The sequence below is a fragment of the Panthera tigris genome, chromosome F2 (assembly GCF_018350195.1).
Source record: "Panthera tigris isolate Pti1 chromosome F2, P.tigris_Pti1_mat1.1, whole genome shotgun sequence".
Classification (NCBI taxonomy): domain Eukaryota; kingdom Metazoa; phylum Chordata; class Mammalia; order Carnivora; family Felidae; genus Panthera; species Panthera tigris.
In genome coordinates, this window is record NC_056676.1 from 73,868,698 (window position 1) to 73,891,590 (window position 22,893).

Genomic DNA, 22,893 nt, shown 5'->3' on the forward strand with positions numbered 1-22,893 from the left:
TATAATTGTAACAGTTACTTGTGTGATTGTTCAACAATGACCCTAAGTGCTGTAAAGACAGTGGCCAGATCTGATTTTACCCGTGGCTGGAACACAGAAGCTACTCCATAAAACAGAACAGAATAGGTGGAGAGTAGAGGGACAGTGTGGCCAGGAGAGAGAGAGAGAGAAAGAGAGAGAGGGAGAGAGAGAGAGAATTAGTGGTGTGGTAGTAAATGTTTAACAATCAGTGATGGGCAGAGGGAGGATGATTCTAATCTGTAAGGGTTGCTCACCTCTGGGGTGTAAATATTCCCACCATGGCTGGTTTCCGGCTTGCGAGGTGACCTCCCCAGACGCGGAGTTAGGAAGAGGTGCGCACAGTGGGCCCTCACGAGCCAGGATGCACTGGTTCCAGGCACCGGTGGAAGGAATCGACTTTCTCCCAACAATCACCCCTATCCAGAACAGCTACCCAAAGACATCTCCGTTGCTTTCAAAGAAGAGACACTGATCTCGATGATGACCACCCACTATATGGAGGGTCTGAATCCAGTGTTTGAAGTACAGTGACTCATCTGATACCCCAAAGAGCCCACCATACATCGTACAGATGAGGAAACAGAGTCTCAGAGAGGTTGAGTAAGGTGCTCAGGGGCACACAGCTCATTCAGTGGCCGGGCCAGCTTTCAAACCCTGATTCTTTTTTTTTTTTTCCCCAATGTTTACTTATTTTTGAGAGAGAGAGACAGAGTGTGAGCGGGGGAAGGGGCAGAGAGAGAGGGAGACACAGAATCCGAAGCAGGTTCCAGGCTCCGAGCTGTCAGCACAGAGCCCGACGCGGGGCTCGAACCCACGGACCGCGAGATCATGACCTGAGCCGAAGTCGGACCCTTAGCAGACTGAACCACCCAGGTGCCCCAAGCCCTGATTCTTTTTACTACCAACCCTGATTCCTTCCACCACCCTCGTCCCAGCACTATACACATTTAAACCAGCTCACAAGCACCCTAAGAGCTAGGATTGCCGGGAGACCAGAGAAGGCACACAGGTCTGGGAGTCGGCACGTCCCCTGCCTGTGTCCTTCAAGGCCCCTTGCTTCGACCATTGCGAAGCCACTGTTGCTCCTGGAAGAGCCGGCTGTCGGGCCCTTCCCTCACACCTCTGCCCCTCTGCTCCGAGCCCTGAGGTACTGAGGGGAACTTGGCGACTTTGCGTTAGACTCGTTTGCACGGGTGGGGTGACTCCAGCACGGGCAGAGGGAGCATTAACCCATTTCTCCTCCCTAGTTTTTCCTCATGTGTGCTTCCCGTACGTTATGGCTTTGGAACCCACAACGGGCCCGCTAACCTCTCGGAGACGGGGGGTGAACCACTTTCCTTCTTCGGGTATCGGCTTGCTCCCCTGTAAATAGCAGGTAGACCAGAGGGAGGGTTCCGTGTTCCTCACAGATCCGTGCCGTCTGTGCCGCTCATGGGCTGAGCGTATGGCAACCGGAGAAAATCCGGAGCCTCCCGTGTGCCGAGGAAGGCTTTTACACGTACCCACCGGACCCCCACGACCGGTCTACGTAGGACGCATCACCGTCACGCCGTGCTTCGTAGAACTAGGGAAACTGAAGCCTGAGCATTTCTAGAACCTGTCAGAGGTCCGTTTGTAAGGGGGGGAGGTAGGATTTGAATGCAGGCGTCTGGCTCCCGAGCAGGGCTCTTAGCTGTGTGCTCGGAGGCATGAGGGAATGGACGGAGGGTCGTATAAAGCTGGATGCATCCTTTTTTTGTCAGGAGGTCGGGAGGCACGTATGTAATAGGTATTCTGTAGGTGGACCCAGAGGTGTGTTGATAGAGCCGACACCAAGAATTGGGTCCTGATGCTCTGGGTGCTTGGAGTTTGCATTCAGAGGGTGTTAAGTCCTAAGCGATTGTCCCCGAGACTCGGAGGCCTTGGCTGGGGGCGGGGGGAGGAGTGGGGACGCTGGGAGGTCCGTACATTGGGAACAGGCACGGCCACCGCCCAGGTAACGTGAGCATCCAACCGAACCACCGGTCTACCCGCACTCTTTGTCCTGGGCTCTGTTCCCTTCACGGCACACACACCATTCCCTATTTGTTTCTTTAAGTGTGTGTTAGGCACCCCGGCCTCAGGCTGTGAACTTCCTGAGAGCACCACCCACGTCTAGTATATTCCTCGATGAAAAAAACCTTTACCTACCAGGTGCCTGGCACATAGTAGGCGCTTGCTCCATTTGGGTGAGTGACCCAAAGTGTTGTCTGTAAAGTGCCTGGCAAGGTACAGGTGGGAGGGGCTGTACTTTTCCCACTTTCTTCTAAGGCTCTCTGGGTCTCTCCGCCTCCCCCCCTGCCGCACCCCAAGCCCTCCAGCCACGGACCCTGCTGCCTGGAGGGCGCCAGGGAGGAAAAGTATGACTTTGCAAAGCTGTTTGACAAGTTTCTGTCTGTAGCTCAGTTACCATAATGAAATAAGCCCCCTCCCTTGGCGGTTCTCAGATGGGAGGAAGTGGTTGGACCCAGTACTTCTTCGGACGCCTGGGGAGGTGAGAGGGGAGGAAGTCGGTCACATGGTGTGGCCTCGATGCATATTTATTAAGGGGAGGGAGGGCTGGACGGATGGCTAGAGGTACACCCAGGGCCCACCCCCCGCCCGCTGGTCCTGCCTGACTTGCCGGAAAGCCTTAATGAGAATTTTCAGCTCTTAGCCTCTCTCGGAGCCGGGGGAAATAAGTTCTTCCTGAATGTCAAATGAAAACTTAAAAAACCAGCAGCATCTATTAATGCAGGAAACTGATTAGGGTTCACCGCAGTGGATGCTTCCTAAGTCTTTAAAAAAGACACCCTCCCCTCGGAAATACACTGCCAGCTCTCAAAACTCAAGAGTGGTGAAGTTGGTGTTTTGTTTTTTTTTTCTTTCTGTTTTAGAGAAATGATTTCAGTTTGCTGCAATTCTAAACCTACCCGTGTCTGTTTCAGTTAATCACCTGGAGGAAGATGCAGAAATCAGCATTCAGAGAAATCAAGGAGCATCCTGCTCGGCTGCTCCTACTTAGTACTTAGCATCTTCTTTAGAGGGCCTATAATTTAGACTTCTTACAAACATGCAGGGCTTCTTTTCATGAGGCGGAAAGTAAGACTCAGAGAGGCACAGTGACTGGTTCGGAGTCACACAGCTCATGGGCGGCTGACCCGGAATGTTGACGCAGGTATGGCTGATTCAGTGAGCGGTCTTCCATGGAACCCTTTCCTGCCCTGAGGCTAGATCTGTTTAAAGCACAGAAGTCTAAATAGATTTCTAGTCTATTTTAAGTAGGTTTTTAATGTTGCTCTCGTTATACTTCCAGAACACCTTAAGCACGCTTGAATAGCATTCTCCTAACTAGAGAAAGTCATTTGCAAAGGATTTTGCCAGAACTTTGATGAGGGCTTAGCTGCCCAGGTTTGAAAGCGCCATAACCCGCCTTATAGGTTTGCAGCTCAGCGTCTCATAGCAAACCACAGAATGCCAATTTGCAGACTCTGGGATACATATCTCTTAAAACAAAGAACACCTGCCATAGTACACACTTTGGTCCTTCATACACCTGCTGTAGCTGAGACCCTCTTCTTCCCCACCTCAGCCCTTGGAGCCCTTACAGCCTCTTGCCAGCTGTGTGACTTATACGAATTACTCAACCTCTCTGAGCCTTGTCTCATTTGTCAAAAGCAAGTCATAATCATAATCTTGCGGGACTGTTCTGAGGACCGTAGGAAAATAGCTTTTCATGCAGTGCCCCTCCCCGGCCACTCAGTACGGTGGACACCATTCCTTCGCCCCCCACACGCATGGTCCCGATGTACGATCTGAGGCCAAAGCCCAGGTCATCTGGCATTAGGCTCTCTGGATGTGTTGGCGCCTAAAAGAATACGGAATGTGCCGCTTTCCTCAGGGAATTCTAGCGCTCCAAAATCTAATTCTAACATTCTGTGTTTTTAGATGTTATATACCTCACATAATTGTTTTTCCTTAATCTTCCCCCTGTCCCCATACACACGCCACCTACTCTGATTGTTATTGGTTATCATTGGCATCTTCCCAAAGATCCACGCACCCAAGCCCTTAGAAGCACCTTGGTGAGCCGTCAGCCTACCTGGGCCCCATCATCTTTGCATGTCATGACTCCACGTCGTTTGCATTTATTGAAAACCTACTCTGTGTCTCAAACTGGCCTGGGCACTTTGCATATGTTAGCTCATTTAACATGCCCGATACCTGTTGTATTGGGTGCCATTATTCCCACTTTACAGCGGGGAAAACGAAGGCCTGGAGAGGTTCAAGGTCATACAGCTCGAAGACTGATGGCAAACATCAGTTGCCCTTAGTAAGAAGCCTGCTATGTGCCAGGCTGCTGGCCCTTCGCCAGAAAATGCCCTCCGGCAGGAGTGTCCCCGGCCCAAGATCCCCAGCCCCTCTTGCCGTCTGTAATTCTATATCACATGCCCACCAAACGGCTGCCAGGTGCCGGGCACTGTGTTAGGTGTCAGCCTCACTCTCCGTGTTCCCGCAGAGCACTCTTGTGTCTCCAGAAAGTCAGTGCCCCACCAGTTGTGCGTCTGAGGAGTCTGAGGTTTCTCCCCGCCCAGCCCCTGCCCTGTCCCCTAAGATACCTTCAGAAGCTGGGCATGGTCTCCCCTGGGAGCAGCTACGGAGCGACTGCCAGGAGCACCGTCACCGCCTCTCCATCAGCTGCCGCTGCTCCCGCAGAGCGAGCAGGTGGCCAGGCCTCCGCGGGTGTAGAGAAGTCCAAGCTATCAAGAACAGTGGTTGCTAAAGCAGCCACACACTTCCTCTGCTAGAAATGAGGAAGGCGTGGGACTTGCAGAAGGTCAGGTTCCTGTTTTCAGTAACCTCTCTGAGCAGGCTTCTCTCTGTAAGGATAGGGAAGACAGTGGCATTATTATTATTATTATTATCATCATCATCAACATCACCATCACCATCATTACAAAGCACTTGGGAACATATGCAGCTTGATTCTAGGGCCTGGGCTGTGCTCAGGCTTTCCGAGGCTGGCACCTTTTTCTCTAGTTAAAAGGCAGAGGAGGCTGAGAGGCTGTTCTCACACATCCCTGGAGCCCACTGGGTCCGAGGAGGCTGGGGCTCAGGCCTGCAGCTCCTCCTTTCCTGGTTTCCCAGCTTCCCAGTGATTGCTGCTTCTTTTCTGTCCCTGCAAATGGGCCCTGGACCAGAGCTTCTGTTTAATTGGCAGACTTTTGAAATAGTAGCCACCAATGCCTACTCCAGAAAGTAGCTACCCATCAGCCTTCGGGGCAAGACACGCAGCCCCTTTGCTGTGCCATGACCAGAAGCAGTGAGAAAGGCAATGCAATGTAGTTAGCTTCCCACCCCCCATCCGCCCCGCGCCGCCCACCCCCCCCAACCCGCGCCCCCCTCCACCACGTTGTAGATTAAAATTGACTAAGAAAACATGGTGACTGAGCACAGTATGTGAGGCTTGGCTGGGTCCTGGATCGAGGGAAAAGACCTCGAAAGAACATTCTTGGGACGGAGGTGGCGGGGGAGGGAGGGTATTCACATAGACACTGCATTGTAGATAATATTGTGTCAGTGTTCATTTCCTTGGGTTTGATAGTGATGTGGTTATGTGAGAAAAACGTGCTGGTTCTCGGGAGATACTCCCTGCTGCATTTGGAGGTCAAGTGTCATAATGTCTGCAACTTTCAAGTGGTTCGCTAAAAGAAAAAGAAAAAGAAAATACAAAAGCAGATAAATATAAAGAAAGAAGAAAACGAGAGAGGCCGAAAGCAAACGTGGAAAAATGTTAACGTTTGCTGGATCCAGGTGATGGGCATATGTGCCTATTTTAGCTTTCTGATGGGTTAAAATTCAAATAATAATGATGATGATGATGATGATGATGATGATGATGATGATGATGATATATAGCTCCCTATTCATAGTATGTGAGTCTTAAGTGGGAAAACTCAGTCACATGGGGGCTAAGGACTTAGTGGCAGGACTTCCCTACTGGAGCTGGGAACACCAGATGACTGTATTGGGGCGACCCTCTGAGAGCCCCAGCCGACCCCCCCACCACGCTTCACAGAGACTCCAGAGCTGAGTGTCCAGTGACTTTCCCACAATCACATGGCTGGTCCCCAAGCAGAGCCAGGGGCCAGTGTCCAGGGCTGGTGATGAGCCGCCCCAACCCAGCCCTCATTTAGAAACCTCGCACTGTGTAGTTGTCAGAGCTCTCGAGAACATCAGGGCCGTTTCTAAATGAAAAAGGAACTCCGCGCTAGATAGTTGCCTCCTTAGGCAACTTGTGAAAATACCCGCTGTCCACAGGGAACCCCAGGAAGGCACAAAGGAAATGGTGAGAAAGATTGAGAACGGGAAGCACAGGCAGGCAGAAACATGCCAAAGTGGAGATTCCCCCCCACCAGCTTCACACAGAGGAGAAGAGGCTTGGACCAATTGTCAGAAGGCATGAGCTTTGTGGCAACTTAAAAAAAAAATTACCAAGCATGTGAAGGAGACACTGAGTGCATTCCCTCCTGCAGTCGTTTATTCAATAAAATTTTACCGGGCCTGTTCCAGGCTCTGGAATTCAGGCAGGTGCAAAACCCGACAGAACCCTCGCGGAGTTTACCTTCTCTGGGGGAGCCATGTGACAAAGACCCGAATACAGCAACCATCAGTGGTGGGGACTGCCGAGAAAATGGGGCGGCCGGTGTGACAGAGGGGCCGGGGCGCGTCACTTCCCACAGGTGGTCAGTGTCCGTGGTCCGCCATTAGCTGAGACCCACAGGAGGAGACAGAGCCAGCCCGGGGCAAGGCCGGCCGTGAGCGGCACGAGGAGCCACTGGCTTGGACAGACTCCGGAGGGTTCGGGGAAGCTCCAAGCCTGATGGCAGAGGCAGGCGACAGACAGACAGCGGACCACAGAGGGGTCTCCATGAAAGCACACAGACCATGGACGGGAGGAGCCCCTGCAGGAGGAGAGGCTCAGAATTTGGAGCCCCTGGGTTGTGGCCAGGGTCACAGTATCGGCTCTGCCTGTTCCCAGTGGGTAACTGGGTGACAGGGGCAGGGAGGGTGTGCCCCTCACTTCCCCCAGCTTTGGTGGTTTGTTATCTCCCTTTCCCTCCTGCGGTAACTGCCGGGAAACAAAGGCGGTTTGAGAACATGTCCCTAAAACTGCCACTGTGCTGCATGGAAGCCGAACTGTGGCTCACGCAGCAGGTGTGGAGGAGGGAGAGCCCGGGGCTGGCGTCAGCGAGAGCAGGGGTGAAACCAGGGCAGCCGTGCACCCATGTGTGATCTGGGCTAGCGACCCCGGCTTGAGGCTCCTGTTTCCACCTTCCCAGAGGGTTCTCCGTCTCGGCACTACGGACGTTCCGGCCGGACCTGTTCTTTGCCGGGTGTGTTAGCAGAGGGCAGGGGGCTTCCCTGGGTACTGTAGGATGTCGAGCAGCATCCTGGCCTCCACTTACCTGATGCTGGCAGCACTGACCCTGCCAAAACGTGCCAGGCATCGTCAGGCGGTGCCCTAGGGAACAGACACCACCGGATCACAGCTATCCCACGGAGGTACTGGGAGCGTTCAGGAAGTCAACCTGCGTGCCGTCCTCTCATGGATCACAAGCGCTGCCCAGCGGTCAGCGGTCGGTTCACATGGACCCAGTCCCGCGGCCGGCCACCCACGATCCCTGCCGCGCGTGGCGGAACGGTGGAATGCCACAGGACCCCCTGTGGGGTGGCTTCTACCTGCCCTCCTTCTCCGCCATAATACAGGTGACCTGAGAGGCAGAGCAGGCGTGTGTCCCGGTCCGGGGTCCCCGGAGGCGCCCCGCAGAGGTGCGCGATGCGTGGGCCGCATCCGTACAGAGGGGCTGGTTTGGTAGAGGGAGCAGGCAGGGCGGGGGGTTACAAGACAGGCACCAATGTCGTGTGGCAGGTTCGGCAAGGCTGTCCCTTCAGGGAGCTCACCGCCAACACCCTCATCCCCGTTTCTCCCGGCCCAGCACCACACGGGGTGCGTACCGGATACTTGGGGAATTGCCGAGTGCAGCCAACTTCTTGCGTTGCAAGGTCCTTATGCGTAAAACCCGCAGTGGGACCACAGACAGGGAGGGGAGCCTCGGGCGCAGCATGAGTGAGGCTCCACCCCTCCCTGCACTCAAGGAATTCAGGAGCCTGCCGACAGGGAGGGAGCCAGGAGAGGCCTGGACTCCTGGTTCCATGCGGGAACCTGGCAGCCAGGCGTGGCAGGACCAGATGGGATTCTACCCCAGCAGCCTGGTTTGGTGTTCAAGGTCACTGATGTTCCGAGTCAGCACAAGAAGCAGACATAAAAACACTGGGCAGGAGATGCCTCCACCCAGGACCTCAAGTATAAGTATAGGGTCAGCCCCAGCCAAGTGACAGTATGACAGGAGGCCACACGTTAGGGCTCAGAGAGACACTCAGGTCCATCTGTGTAGAAAGCACCTGACTCCTGGAGGGGTTTGCCAGTTAATTAGCTATTAGGCCGCAGGCCAATGGCCCCAGGAAGATTAGCAAGATGTCCTCATGGGTTGAGGATTGCTCAGTGAAGTGTGGGGCTGCAGTCACCGCCTCACTGAAATGCAACGTTCCACATGTTAACAACTAGCTTTACCCTCTTAACATTGTCCAGAGCCAGGTGTTAACGTTCCCCACTTGGGGAGGGCTGGCAGGCCCTTCAGATTGCAGAGGGCCTCTAGGTTCTAGAAAGTTAAGCCGGCTGAGCAACGCGTGGCCGTGGCCAGAGCGCGATGGGAAAGCCCCACGGTTGACAGCTTCGTCCAGCATGATCAGTTTCCTGGTTCTACTCAAAACTGTGTTCCCTTCTTTCCCCATTAGTGTTGGAAAGGCTAGAAGATGAGAAAGGAGACCTCAGGAACTCATAAGCTCCCTCTCAGTGGAGACGGTCAAGTGTAGGCTGGCCCACTTCGTAGGGAAGTTACACGAGCATATTCCCAATGGAAGGCGTTGTGCTGGACGCCATGAAACCGTAGAAGGGATTCTCGTATTTAAAAGGGTGAAACCAGATGAACTTCAAGATCCCATGCAAACTAGAAGTTCTCTGAGAACCAAGTTTATGCCCCTTCTGTAGCTGGATAAGCAACTCAGTCAGTCAGTCATTCAGCAAATATTTGTCGAGCACCTTCTGTGTGTTAGGCACTGCTCTAGGAGCTGAGTTAGAGATGTGAACAGTTGATGGCATAGAAATCACCCAAGGGAAAGGGGACAGTAAGGGGAACTCGCACCTTGGAAGAGAACTTTGAAACGAGCCCAGAATGACAGCAACATGAAGATCAGGAGGAAGGACAGTTGGGGGAAGCACCGGGCAGAGAGTGTGTGCGACGTTCAAGGAGCAGGAAGAAGAGAAAGGGAATTAACATGGGGGGGTTGGTGGGAAAGAGACTCGGATCTTGTTTATGGCCCTTGTTTATTCTTCCTGAGTGGTCTGTATGTCCAGACTTTGCCGGAAGAGACCAAGGTTCCTAGGGTTTAACTTACTTGCCCTACAGCCCCCAGCTGATGAGGGACACCACCCAGGTCCAGCTCGACAGGCTATGGAGGTGAGCTCACTGTCACTATTTTGTTGGCCTTGCAGAGGGGCTTCCCGCCCCCCTCCCCCGGCCCCCGGCTTCCCTCACACTGTTCCAGCCCCGTGTCCTCCTCAAGCACCTGCTGAAGATTCCTGCTTCCCACAGGACCAACTCCATCCCTTTTCCTGGCACTCAGTGCTCCTCGCCGTTTGTTCTCTACCCTCCCTCCCACGGCAGCATCACCATTCAAGGCCTCCACGCCCCCTCCACTGTAAGGACCTGACGTTTCCCTCTACGCTTCAGACAGGCCTCCCGCCTCTTCACCATGTACTTCGCCACTGCCCTTCCCCAACCTGTGTGGGACGCCCCCCCCCCCGCCCCTGCAAGACCCATCCCAGAGCTCACCTTGTTCATACATATTTCCAGACCCCCCCCGCCCCCAACCAAAGGTAATTGCTCCCTCCTCAGAACACCCCTTGGAGTTGTACCTGTTCATGGGAATAGGGACACGTGAATATGGGAGTCACGAGCAAGAGAAGGGGGTTCAAGATATTTAAGAGCCGTGTGCCCACGCACAGGTATTACTAATCCCACTGCCTTTCTAGGTCTCAGGGTCCGCAGGAAAATGTGTACAGACTACCTAGCACGGCACGAGGCACACATACGAGTGTCTCCCTTTCCCTTAAAGTGGAGCCTATGCTTGGGAAGGCAGGTGCATGTGTAACACGTGACCTTGGCCCGCCCCCAAAGCGATGACCCATAATTACCTCTCATTAAATGAATAAATAAGGCTATGCACCTGCCTTCTGAACAAAAGCACCTAATTGTGAATATTGAGTCTTCACCTCCGGGGAAGACGGTAAGCCAACCATGGACATCATCTGGGAGAGATCAGACCCTATTGTTTCTCCAGAGATGGCAGTTGCTTTTATTTCTGGAACCATCTCCAAAGCTGGAGAAGTGGTCCATCTCGATGGGCTGAATTCTACAGATGGAGTGAGGCCTGTGTGGCCTCGGAGTCTGTGTGTTTCCCAGAGAGGCCTCTTGACTTGACAGCCTTCTTAGGAAAGAGAAAAGTGAAAGCTTTGTTCTCACCGTGCTTCTCTGCTGGGACGAGTTGCACAAACGTGTTGATTCACTAAAGTTGTTCTCTTTGGTCATTGCTCAACCTAGCCCTCCAGTCCCGCCTCGGGGGAGACGGCACCACTTCCCAGCTCTGTGGAGGGTTGATAAAGAGGCCAACGCATTGCTCAGAGCTCAGGAAGTTCAGCCTTTGCAGCTTGGCCTTCTTTACAAAGTTCCTCTAGGTGCACCGATGTGCAAACCCTTTTATTTCCTAGATCTAACTCGGTCACTCGCTTATTTAGATGAGTAATATATTAAATGAATGTTAACCTCGGGTCAGCCATGAGGCTAAGCTCTAGGGGGACAAGGGTGAAGGTGACATATGCCCTGCCAGGCAGGTGCATGTGTAACACGTGACCTTGGCCCGCCCCCAAAGCGATGACCCATAATTACCTCTCATTAAATGAATAAATAAGGCTATGCACCTGCCTTCTGAACAAAAGCACCTAATTGTGAATATTGAGTCTTCACCTCCGGGGAAGACGGTAAGCCAACCATGGACATCATCTGGGAGAGATCAGACCCTATTGTTTCTCCAGAGATGGCAGTTGCTTTTATTTCTGGAACCATCTCCAAAGCTGGAGAAGTGGTCCATCTCGATGGGCTGAATTCTACAGATGGAGTGAGGCCTGTGTGGCCTCGGAGTCTGTGTGTTTCCCAGAGAGGCCTCTTGACTTGACAGCCTTCTTAGGAAAGAGAAAAGTGAAAGCTTTGTTCTCACCGTGCTTCTCTGCTGGGACGAGTTGCACAAACGTGTTGATTCACTAAAGTTGTTCTCTTTGGTCATTGCTCAACCTAGCCCTCCAGTCCCGCCTCGGGGGAGACGGCACCACTTCCCAGCTCTGTGGAGGGTTGATAAAGAGGCCAACGCATTGCTCAGAGCTCAGGAAGTTCAGTCTTTGCAGCTTGGCCTTCTTTACAAAGTTCCTCTAGGTGCACCGATGTGCAAACCCTTTTATTTCCTAGATCTAACTCGGTCACTCACTTATTTAGATGAGTAATATATTAAATGAATGTTAACCTCGGGTCAGCCATGAGGCTAAGCTCTAGGGGGACAAGGGTGACGGTGACATATGCCCTGCCATCTAGTAGCTCAGCGTGAGTCAAATAGGAGCTGGGAATAAACCACGATGCCAGGGCAGCGTGATGGCGATAACAGAGATGAGGGAACCCAGCGGGAATGGCTGGGGTTTGCAGGCAAGCCAAAGGCTGGACAGAGGGGTGACTTTCAGCTAAACCTTGAACATGAGAGTTGTCCATCAAAACTAGACATTTGGTGGTACAGCCGGGATGTTCATTTTATGCCTTCTCTCTCTCTCTCTCTCTTTTTTTTCACTATGAGATGACTTCAGTCACATCTTTTTTGGAGTTGGAAGCGACTTCCGTATCTTTCGCTCATCTGTCATACTGCCTCCTGTGACCTCCTTGCAGCTGGGACAGGCTGACAAATGGCTTCTCCTCAGATCAGCTCGGTGTCAGTCCTGTTTTGCCCCAGCCTTCCATAGCCACCCCCCCCATCATCCTTAAGGAGCATTGTGTGGACTCCTCATCTGGTCCTGCCCCAACTTGCCTTCCCAGCTACCTGCCTCTTTCTCTAGTCGCCTGGACAGGCTCTGCCGGGTTTTGCCTCTGAATTTACTCCTGTTGTTCCACTGACCTAGAATGGCTTTCCCCTCACTTTAGGATCTGCCAGAATCAGGGATGAGTCTCCTGTTGGGGCCCCAGCCAACGCTTTGATCCTTTTATCTTACTGAGTCAGAGGCTGGTCAAAGGGCCTGTGTTCCCTTCACTCCCTGCAAAAGGTGGGGCCAGGCCACGTCTCCCCTGCTCTTGTCCTCTGCTCAGAAGTGGGATTCTTTGATTATACAAATGGTCGGGGCCCCAGACTGGCTCATGCCATTCGGCATTGGTGGGGAAGAGGGATGACAACATCTTTGGTACTGTTTGCCTGTAGCTGAGCCTCGACCGGTAGCTATCCCAGAGGCAAGAAGTTTGCCGATCGTTATTGTTCCTAGGAGCAGAGCAGACACTGTGGGTCTATGGCGACGTCCCAGCTGGACTCGCTTGTCCTCAGCCCACTTAGAAAAGGGCCTCTTCCCGTTTTCTAGTATGATCATCTCCAAACTTTCGGTCGTGCACCCAGACAGTAAGAGTTTTGAGTAAGCACCCCCATATATGCCCATTTAGTCATGAATTATATATGCAGATGACGCTGCTAATATACACGTTATAAACAGAAAAATATGTGCGAAGTGTAAGACTAGTTAAATAATATTTTCTGGAATTTTCTTTTGGTGCCCCAGCGGACTGGCTTGTGCACTTCCTTCGGGAGACCAGGACTCTAACAGAAACATAAAGGAGACAGGCATCGTTTCTGAGCAAAGAGAGATCTTAACAAGGAATTTTGAAAGGCCACATGTTATCTTTGCCCGTGCAAATATACAGTCCGGCTTCTGGGAGGGGCACCGAGGTCCTTGTGAGCTCTGCTCAAGAACAAAGGCCCGTGGGAGTCTTCCCATGAGAGGGAAGAGTTGGTCGTGCTGCTGCTGGGTGGAGTCAGGCCCCAGGAAGGGAAGTTTTTCAAGGGTCTCTCCTAGAACACCCTCATTTTCCCATCTCCATGCTGGTCTGACTTTCAAACACTATAGGTTCCATGAAGGCAGGGAGCCACCTGTCTTGTCAGTGATCAGCGCCTGGTACTAGCATCTTCCATAGCCAGAGCAACCTTTACCTATTACTAGAAGGAAGTAAGGGGAGAGGGGAGGGAAAACCGGAGGGAAGGACAGAGGGAGCAGGTGTAACATAAAAAATAATTTAAAAAAACCCCTCCCCTCCCTTACAACTTCCTTAAGGCCTTAATCACTCTGATTCCCGGCAGCATCTGCCGTCCAAAGGGGGCCAGGCGTGGAATTATCCTGATAATAGACTCACAGCATCCGAGCCGTCTGCGTCCCCGGGGAACAGCCGAAATAGCTGGCCAGACATTCAGTGATAAGGCCTCTGCGATCAGCCTCCCCTCGAGAACCGAGTGAGGCCCCTTCACTGCCCTGCCCCGGCAGTTTCATCTCCTCAAACATAACAGTGACGAAACTGGCCCAGCCGCCTCTGAATGTGCCTTACTAGCCCCCCGGTGAGGTTAAGATCCGTGACAGAATGATGATGGCTTCCCCTAGCGTCCCCTCCAACGCTCTCATCCTGTGACGCCTTAACGCCTCTGTGCGATGTGCTTTTGTACTCACGACAAGATCCTGCTGCCGTCCTCTAAAGCTGAGCAAGCTCGGAGCCGGCCGAGATGTAATTTACGGCGGTGTCATCCATTCATCGGCGCCTGGACGCGTGTGAAATTGTTAGCCGGCATCTACTTCATTGTCCGCTGAGCCACGACTAATTACATGCAGCGGCGTGCGTTGGATGAGGAGGACAGGGAGGGACAGGCGAGCTCGGTGGCTTAAAATATCCTTGGCCGAAGCGAAATTCAACCCCGGAAGGCTTCTTTCGACCGGAGAATATTTCCCTAGTTTCCACTTTAGTTTGAGTAGCAATACCATTATAAATAACAACTACACTCTGGATAGTGCTTTAGCTCACTTCATTTTTGGAAGAACTCTTTTGAAATGTCAATTATGAGCTTAATGATTCTTTTTTTTTTTTTAAGTTTATGTATTTTGAGAGAGAGCGAGTGGGGGAGGGGAAGAGACAGAGGGGGAGAGAGAGAATCCCAAGCAGGCTCCGCGCGGCCAGCACAGAGCCTGATGCGGGGCTCGAACCCACAAAACCACGACAGCATGACCCGAGCCGAAACCAAGAGTCGGTCACTGAACCAACTGAGCCACCCGGGAGCCCCAGTGATTGCTTCTACTTATAAGAAACCTAACGTATATAACACTTCACATGTTGTCTCATGAATTCACCCCAACAAACGAATGAGGCGAATCCTCTCCTTGCCCTCATTTTGCATGAAGGAAACTGAGGCCCAGGGAACTTAAATCACTCTTCTAAAGACACACCGCGGTGAGTAAGAAGGATTGCTGAACTTGAGCTTGGACTCGCAGACCCCATGGCCCATGCTCTGGATGCTACACCTTGAGACCCAATATGCCCATTTTACAGATGGGGAAACCAAGACCCAGAGAGTAAGGCCACTTGCCAAGTTGTCAGTGCAAGATTCAATACGATTTCTCCAATCCCAATGCCCACGTTCTGTGCAGTTTTCCTATAGCTCTAATAATTTCTATCTGTTTCCACCTGACACATCAGAAGGGGATGATGTTGGAAATAATGTGAAATGGACTCCAGGAGCTCAGCAGGAGCAGGAACTCAGAGGCTTTGCCTATTCAGCTCATAGAGGTGCATCAACACCTTAGCCAGAGTCCCCTGGGAGTGCCTGCCTGGGAAGGTTTGGGGAGTGGGTCTCCTTGAATTGAGGGCCCAGGGGCTGTCAGGGCCACCCTGTGTTCAGGGTGGGGGCTGGGCTCACACCTCACACCCCGCTGGGGCTAATACAAGGCAAAGAAATAGCCACCACAGTGGAAAAGGCTGAGCCCATCCAAACGCAGGAGGCCTCACGGGGCAGGGTTGGCGTGTGAGGCTCAGGCCTGAAGATACAGACACCAGGAAAGGCCAGGACCGAGGGTCTCAGTCCAGCTGGTCAAGCAGACACAGTTTCCCCTCAGGAACCCCAAAGAGCGTGTCCACTGTGACCTCTCCGGTGTGGATGTTGGGTGGGAGCCCGCTTAACCTGCAGCCCATTCCCCCCACCGCTGTGGCCGGCTCAAAGATTCCAACCTGGAACCCGGTTCCAGCACCCTCTAGCTGAATCCCCGGGGACTCCCTGACTCCTCCCTTTGCACATGGCACACGGGAAGGCCTTTCTAGGCCGGTGCCTGGCCTCCTGGTCTTGCTTTTTGTCCAGGTGCCCCTTCTGACAAACACCCCTCCGGGGAGGGGCGAGTACCAGGCCTGTCTCCTTTCTGCTCTTCTCCCACTCTCTGCTTCAATCACCACTGATGCCATCCGGACAGCCTAGGTCACGCCCTTTGTGTGCTGTCCTCTGAGGGGCCGCCCTGACCCCCTCGGGTCCAGGAGTCAACCACTTCCTCTCCTGTACTCTCAAGGCCACGGGTGTTCACCAGAACCTCAGACCACACACACAGTGCACGTCTCTAGGGCAGGTGTCCTGAGCCCTTTGTCCTGGTCGGGAGCCGGCCAGTGGCATTTGCTGAAGGAAGGGAAGGGAGAAGAAAGTAAAGGAAGGGCGAAATGGAGAGAGGGAGGCAGTCCGGAGGGGACTGGGAGGAAAAGAGTCACTGGACGTGACTTTCTCACTTCCAGAAGTCTTTGCTAGGTTGCACAATCTTCCGGACCCTCCTGTTTCTTGGGGTGGAATTCACACATCATGGCTGGCTGCAGGAGTCAAACCCAGCAGGGAAAACAAGTGACTCAGGAAAATTGAGGAGGCCAGGCTTCCATTCTGGGCCAGCTTTCTCCCAACACAGGCACCTGCGGGGTCACCTCCCTCAACCTCTGTCCTTCCACCTTGACCTCAGGTACAAGGATACAGTGCTGGGCAAGGAGCTGCCCTTGGTGCCATGCGCGTGTCAACCCCACCGGCCCGCACGACAAACCTAAGAGGTGTGGACAAAATCCCACCTTTGCGAAACGAATTCGGTGAGGTGAATCGATTTGCCCGGAATGACAAAGCCACCACGTGGCAGAGCAGGGATTCGAACGCAAGTCTTTCTGGTTTCTAAATCCATGTCCTTGCCCGCTTTTCTACACTGGGAGTTGTTTCCAAGGTTTCAGGGTAGTGCGAGGTGGTCCTGGGCAATGAAGGGCGGGTGTGCAGGTGTCGTGCTGGTCGTATCCACAGAACTAACATTGGTAGAAGCAGAGGAAGCTGGGCAGAGCTGCTCACACAGTGCCTTTCTTGCACCCCTCGCCACAGGTCTGTGAGGCAGGTGCTCTGTAGCTCTGGGACTGAGGTGTAGAGATGTAATTTGTTCAAAGCCAAAGAATAAGAAGGTGGTAAAGTCACAGTTCAACTCCAAGCTGTGAGGCTCCCCGCCTCAGCGCCGCTCTCTCCCCGTCATCCCGCTCAGCCTGCCAGCCGACCATCCGGCCATTCATTCCAGTCCCATCCTGCTGGATCCATGTCTAGGGGAGGCCTCCAGCGCACACGCTCCGTGTTAGACTCCGGGGGCGAAGGACTAGCCATCCCAACCTCTGCCGTCAGGAGTGCGTCTTCGGGAGGCTCCGGTGCCCAGTAGTTTACTGAGAGCCTGCGGAGTGCTGTGCACCGTTTTCGGCGCCAAGGCTGCAAAGACAAATGATTCGGTGGCTTTCCTAAAAGGCTCTCTGCAACCCCCTGGGCAAGAGCCTTTCCTGACTCTCCATCGCTGTCCTAGAAGCTATGGTTGACCACCCTCTGAAATTGGTCTCTTGCTTGGGCTGGATTCCTCTCAAATTTACTCCTCATAACGCCTCGATGCAAATGCCCCTTTTCACTCAGGAGAAAAAATAGGCCCATCCATCTGTCCGTCTGTCCACCTGTCCATCCATCCATCCATCCACCCATCCATTTACCCATCCATCCATCCATCCATCCATCCACCCATCCATCCTTCTGTCCATCTGTCCATCTGTCCACCCGTCCGTCCATCCATCCATATATCCATCTGTCCATCTGTCCATCCATCTGTCCATCCATCCATCCGTCTATCCCCTCACTCATAGTCACTGGCTCACTAACTCAAAACCTACTTATCTGGGTCCCAGACCCTGTTCTGGGGGTGCCGGGATACTTGGGACCCATTTCCTTTCTTCTTTAGCTCATGTGGTTAATCAGTCCCCTGAACCCATCTGCCATCTGACCCCCCTCCCCTAGAGTGGCTATTTCAAGAAAGTCTGGCATGTATGTGTGTGTGGTTGTATGTCTGTGTATACCCAAGTGTGTGTCTGTGTGTATATGTGCGTTTCTGTCTGCGACCGTGCGTGTTCCCGAGTGTATGCGTGTCTGGTGTGACAGAATGCGTGAATGTGTCTTTGTGTGTGTGTCTCTGAGTGTGTGTAATCTTCCAGGGCCCACGCTTTCCCTGTCTTCTACCCCGTGCGCTGGCCCAGCTGGTCCCCAAAACAAAGCTACAGGAAGACATAGAAAGAAACATCCAGGCACTTTTGCAAGCTCTAATTACGAAATTATTTTTAAAAAGCCACCTATACCCAACGCGGATGGATGAATTGCTGATTGAGGACGGACGGAGAGCGTCCCTGCATTCTAAATGCCGTGGAAATAAGGGGCCTGTCATTGCCTCAGCTATCACACAGAGTGTCCCTTTTAAAGGGTGATGGCTTTGCCTGGGAAACCGGTACTTTTCAGTGGCAAGCATTTAAATGGTTTCTGACAGCCAGAAGGTGACTGAGGCAATTAGGTGTAATGTTTGTGACAGACAGAAAAAGGCATTTTGGCAAGGCTGCAGGAACCTGGAGGAAACAACACGACAGGAGAGCAAGCTCTGATCTGAAGGGCAGAGCCATGGCCCGGCTCCTCCCCCTTCCCAAGCTGAAGAAGTGTCTGCGAGGTGTCCCCTCGGAGGGCTCTCCCGACAAATGCCCAGGCGAGGCCTCCACAGGTAAAAGGGACAGGTGTATGGCCGAGCCACATTGGAGGCCAGTGTTTGCCATGGAGGCTGGAGAAGGGAGGAAGAGTCCAGAAATCCGCCTTCATCCCCGTTCCCTCTGGCAGATGGATGCTGGCGGAGCGGTGGCTGTGGAGACAAACAGCCCGGATCCAGCTCCCGACAGTGTGGACACAGTCAGTGGGGAATCGAAGTTTGCAAATAAAATACGCCAAGGTACAGCCTCCCTGCAGGGCAGTTTGGCAGCTCATCGTGAAAAACCAAAAGTGTTTCAAAACTATTTCTATACAGAATGCAGAGCGGGGCCCCTGGGCCTTGAGTTAAGTGGTGGTTTCTTAGCTATGACGCCGAAGGTACCAGCGGCAAAGAAAAAGAGCTAACGCTGCGCTTCATCAATGTTAAAAATTCTGAGCTACAAAAGCTACCATTAAGAAACTGGAAAAGACTGGGGCCCCTGGGTGGCTCAGTCGGTGAAGCGTCCGACTCTTGGTTTCAGCTCAAGGTCACGATCTTGCCATCATGAGATTAAGCCCCGTGTCAGGCGCTGTGCTGACAGCTCAGAGCCTGGAACCTGCTTCGGGTTCTGTGTCTCCCCCTCTCTCTGCCCCTCCCCTGCTTACGCCCTCTCTCTCTCTGTCTGTCTGTCTCTCTCTCAAAAATAAAATAAACATTAAAAAGTTTAAAAAATAAAAAAAAAAAGAAAGTGGAAAAGACAGACTGGGAGAAGACATTTCCAAATCATCTATTCGACAAGGGACCTGTATCTGGGATTTACGCAGAACACTTCTAACTGAATAAGAGAAAGACAAATAAACCCATTTAAAAATGGGCCACGGGGCTAAATAGATATGTCTCCAAAGATGTCCAAGTGGCCCATAAGCACATGGAAAGATACTCAACGTCATCAGACACTAGGGAAGTGAAAATCAAAACCACAACGAAATACCACTTTATACCTGCTAGGACTGCTGGACTACAAATAACGTTTTGAGATGATAAGAACTGGCGAGGATGTGGGGAAGTAGGAGCATTCACACACTGCTTGTGGGGGTACAAAATGGTGCAACTGCTTTAGGAAACATTTCGGCAGCTTCTCAGGAGGTCGAAATAGGGGAAGCACGTAACCCTGCAATTCTACCCCTGGGTACACAACTGAGAGAACTGAAAACACACACACACACACACACACACACACACCTGAACATGCGTATTCATAGCAGCATTATTTAGAATCGCCAAAAAGTGTAAACAACCGAGATGTCCACCGGCAGATGCAAAGATAAGCTAAATAGGGTAGACGTCTACCATAGAATATGATTCAGCAATAAAACGGAACAAAGTGGTGCTACGTGGATGAAGTGGAAGGATCCAGACACAAAAGGCCACATGTTGCGCGATTCCATTTTTATGAAATGTTCAGAACAGGCAAATCTGCCGAGACAGAAAGTGGATTAGTGGTTGCCTGGGGCTGGGTGTGAGGGTGGCACTGGGGAATGACAGCTAATGGGTTCATGGTTTCTTTGTGGGACAATGAACAGATTCTAAAATTAGATCCTGGTGATGCTTGCATGACTCTGTGAATATAGCTAGAAACCGCTGAACCGTTTGCTTTGAGTGAGCGAACTGTACGATACGTAAGTTACATCTCAATAAAACCACTTTCTCAAGACAGCTATAGATGCCGAGACACAAAGCTTTAAAACCTATATAAATGTTCATCACATATGTATGATACATCGTGCACAAATATTTGCCTTTAATATTTTCACACAGTGTCTCTTTAGTGAGAAACCATTAAATGTCGGGCGAGCAGCTCGTGCAACACGTTTTTTTAATGATCTGTCAGAAGAAAAGCGTCCTTTCTGACCTCCTAATGCCTTTGTATGAGGAAATCATCCAGGATATGTGAATAGATTTAGCTGTAACGGTGTATGTCCATTGCAGCTTTGTCCAGAACATCGCAAAACTGGAAACAATCATTGCTATCGTTTATTGAATACACAGAGCCGGTAGCATACTCCACCATTACAATGCAAAGCATCTTTTGTCTTCTACAACAATCCTGCGGGGAAGCCATCGGTATCATTATAGTCCTTCCGATAGCTGAGGATAGAGTCTCCACTCAAACGTCTACGAAGCAGAGCTGGGATTTTCATCCAATTCTGTCAGATTCCACAGCCTTCCGTTGTTCCTGCCCTCCTATGACTCTCCCTAGCAAAGTACCTGATTGCACAATGGCTTGAGAAACAGTCTCGTAACTGAATAGGCAACAGGACAGAATGATATTCACGGTTGACTCGTAGGTGAAAAATACGGGTTCAGCACCGGTGTGAGCTCACTTATTTCCTACATATACATATATAGACAGAAGTATTCATGCATGCATATACACACACACGCACTGACAGTATTTAACAGTGGTGTTCCTTTAGTGGGAGGATTACGTGTAATTTTCTTTGTGTTGCTCACCTATATTTCCCATTGTGGATTTTTTGTGCTGCTATTTTTACTCTAAAACTTCCAAAAGTTCTTGGGGTGCCTGGGTGGCTCAGTCGGTTGAGCATCCGACTTCAGCTCAGGTCATGATCTCGCGGTCTGTGAGTTAGAGCCCCGCGTCGGGCTCTGTGCTGACAGCTCGGAGCCTGGAGGCTGCTTCCGATCCTGTGTCTCCCTCTCTCTGCCCCTCCCCCGCTCATGCTCTGTCGCTGTCTCTGTCTCTCTCTCTCTCTGTCAAAAATAAACATTAAAAAAATTCCAAAAGTTGTGTTTAAATAAACTAAGGTAACACCAGTGGATACAGGACCATGCACGCCAGGCTTTTTCTTTCTTTCTTTCTTTCTTTTTTTTTTTTTGTACTTTAGGATATTTTTTTCTTTTTTTTTTCAATATATGAAATTTATTGTCAAATTGGTTTCCATACAACACCCAGTGCTCATCCCAAAAGGTTTTTTCTAGGGCACAAAGAGACTTGGCATTTTGGCAAGGCTTTGATGACAGTGAGGCTGGTTTTGGGGACCACCCTTCTTAGTCAGGCCTGCCTCCCTTCTCCCTCAGGGATCCTCCTTCTGTTCCACCCTCAGTGCCCCTGCAAAGTGTTCTTAGGTGGCCTTGGCCATGCCGCTTGCCCACTGATTGGCTTATGCAGTTAAGCGATAATGAGTGCCGCCTTCTTGACGCGAGTCCGTTATATTTTAGTATAGAATTAATATTTTCAATGTAATTTAATTTTTTTCTAATTACAGATACCACATAAGTTCATTGGAAACAAACATAGAATATTCTGAAAGGTACAAAAAGCCAATAAAACTCATCCGCCACTCCCTCGCCTTGAATTAATAGGGGATTCTGGGAATTGATACAGCTGGGCTATGTCAAGACCCTAGTGGGGGCAGTAGGCAATGGGTGAGAGGGCAAAGGATGCCCATGAATTCCTCATGATCTCTGCCATCAATGGAGGCAGCATGGCATCATGGGAAAGCCACAGCATCTTGGGATTAAAAAAAAACCAAACAACTGACTTCTTACCCCTTTCCCCTGGTATTAGCAGGTTACTAAACTTCTTTGACACTGTCTCTTGAGTGGACCCCCAATTCTTTTTGAATAAGTGGGGAATGGACAAGAGAATGATTACATAAGTAGCGTAGTTTCCTTTTAAGTGATATCGGTTCTTTCTGCCTCATAGGGTGGTTGTGGGTATTTAAGACAATGTAAGCGAGAGCTCTATATAACACAGAATGTGGTACAGTTGTCAATGCGTGTCAAAGCAACTCAAAGTGGTGTCTCTTGTGTCTGACTCCTTCCATGGGAGAAGCAGACCTTCCCAGCTTTCACCGTCCTGAACACCCCTGCAAAGACCTTGTTTCTGAGTCACCAGTCACCAGCCACACATGAGTGGCATGGAAAATAAGGGTCTGTGCTGTATTTAGTTAGCGTTGTTTTTAGTGGTAGATGGTGCAGTGGAGGGCGAAACAGCAAGCCTCGTAATCTCTGGCTCTGCTACTTTCAAGCCAAGACCTTGAACAAATTACCTACCCACTCTGAGCCTCAGTCTCTCCATCTATAAAGTGGGGATGGTAATACTTACAAGGTTATCGTGGGGATCACGTGAGAAAATGCGCAGGAATGACCTGGCTTTTAAAAGGTGCTCTGTAAAGGTTCAATTCTCCTCCCCCTCCCTTGGAAAGTCTATATAATTTATCTTATTTTTTTAATGTTTATTTATTTTTGAGAGAGAGACAGAGACAGAGACAGAGTGCGAGCAGGGGAGGGGCAGAGAGGGAGGGAGACACAGAATCCGAGGCAGGCTCCCGGCTCTGAGCTGTCGGCACAGAGCCCGACGCGGGGCTCGGACCCACGAACCGTGAGATCATGACCCGAGCTGAACTTGGACGCTTAACCGACTGAGCCACTCAGGTGCCCCAAAAAGTTTATATAATTTAAAGATAGAAGGATGGAGGCAGGGGGAGGCTGAGAGGCCCAGCAGGGCCCGGCAGATACCCCACAACAGGGAGGAAGCGTCCGGACAGGAAGACTTGCCTCCTGCTCAGTTCCCTGAACCACAGAGA

At 51.5% G+C, this 22,893-nt stretch overlaps 2 protein-coding genes across 6 annotated transcripts in view; one reads left to right on the forward strand and one right to left on the reverse strand.

Annotated features, from left to right (window-relative positions):
- SLA (Src like adaptor) overlaps positions 1-7,077 on the reverse strand; it is a 37,768-nt gene extending 30,691 nt beyond the window's left edge. For 3 of the 5 annotated variants that reach the window (XM_015537881.2, XM_042973587.1, XM_042973586.1), the window contains exons 1-2: positions 6,644-7,077; positions 4,638-4,898 (exon numbers count right to left, since the gene is read on the reverse strand). The gene's annotated coding sequence lies outside the window, so the exon portion shown is untranslated. Of the gene's footprint in view, positions 1-4,637; positions 4,899-5,046; positions 5,328-6,643 lie in introns of those variants that run through there. The other 2 variants (XM_007073820.3, XM_007073821.3) reach the window with 2 other exon arrangements.
- Positions 1-22,893, forward strand: part of TG (thyroglobulin) — a 254,110-nt gene that overhangs the window by 187,359 nt on the left and 43,858 nt on the right. The gene's annotated exons all lie outside the window — the stretch shown is intronic.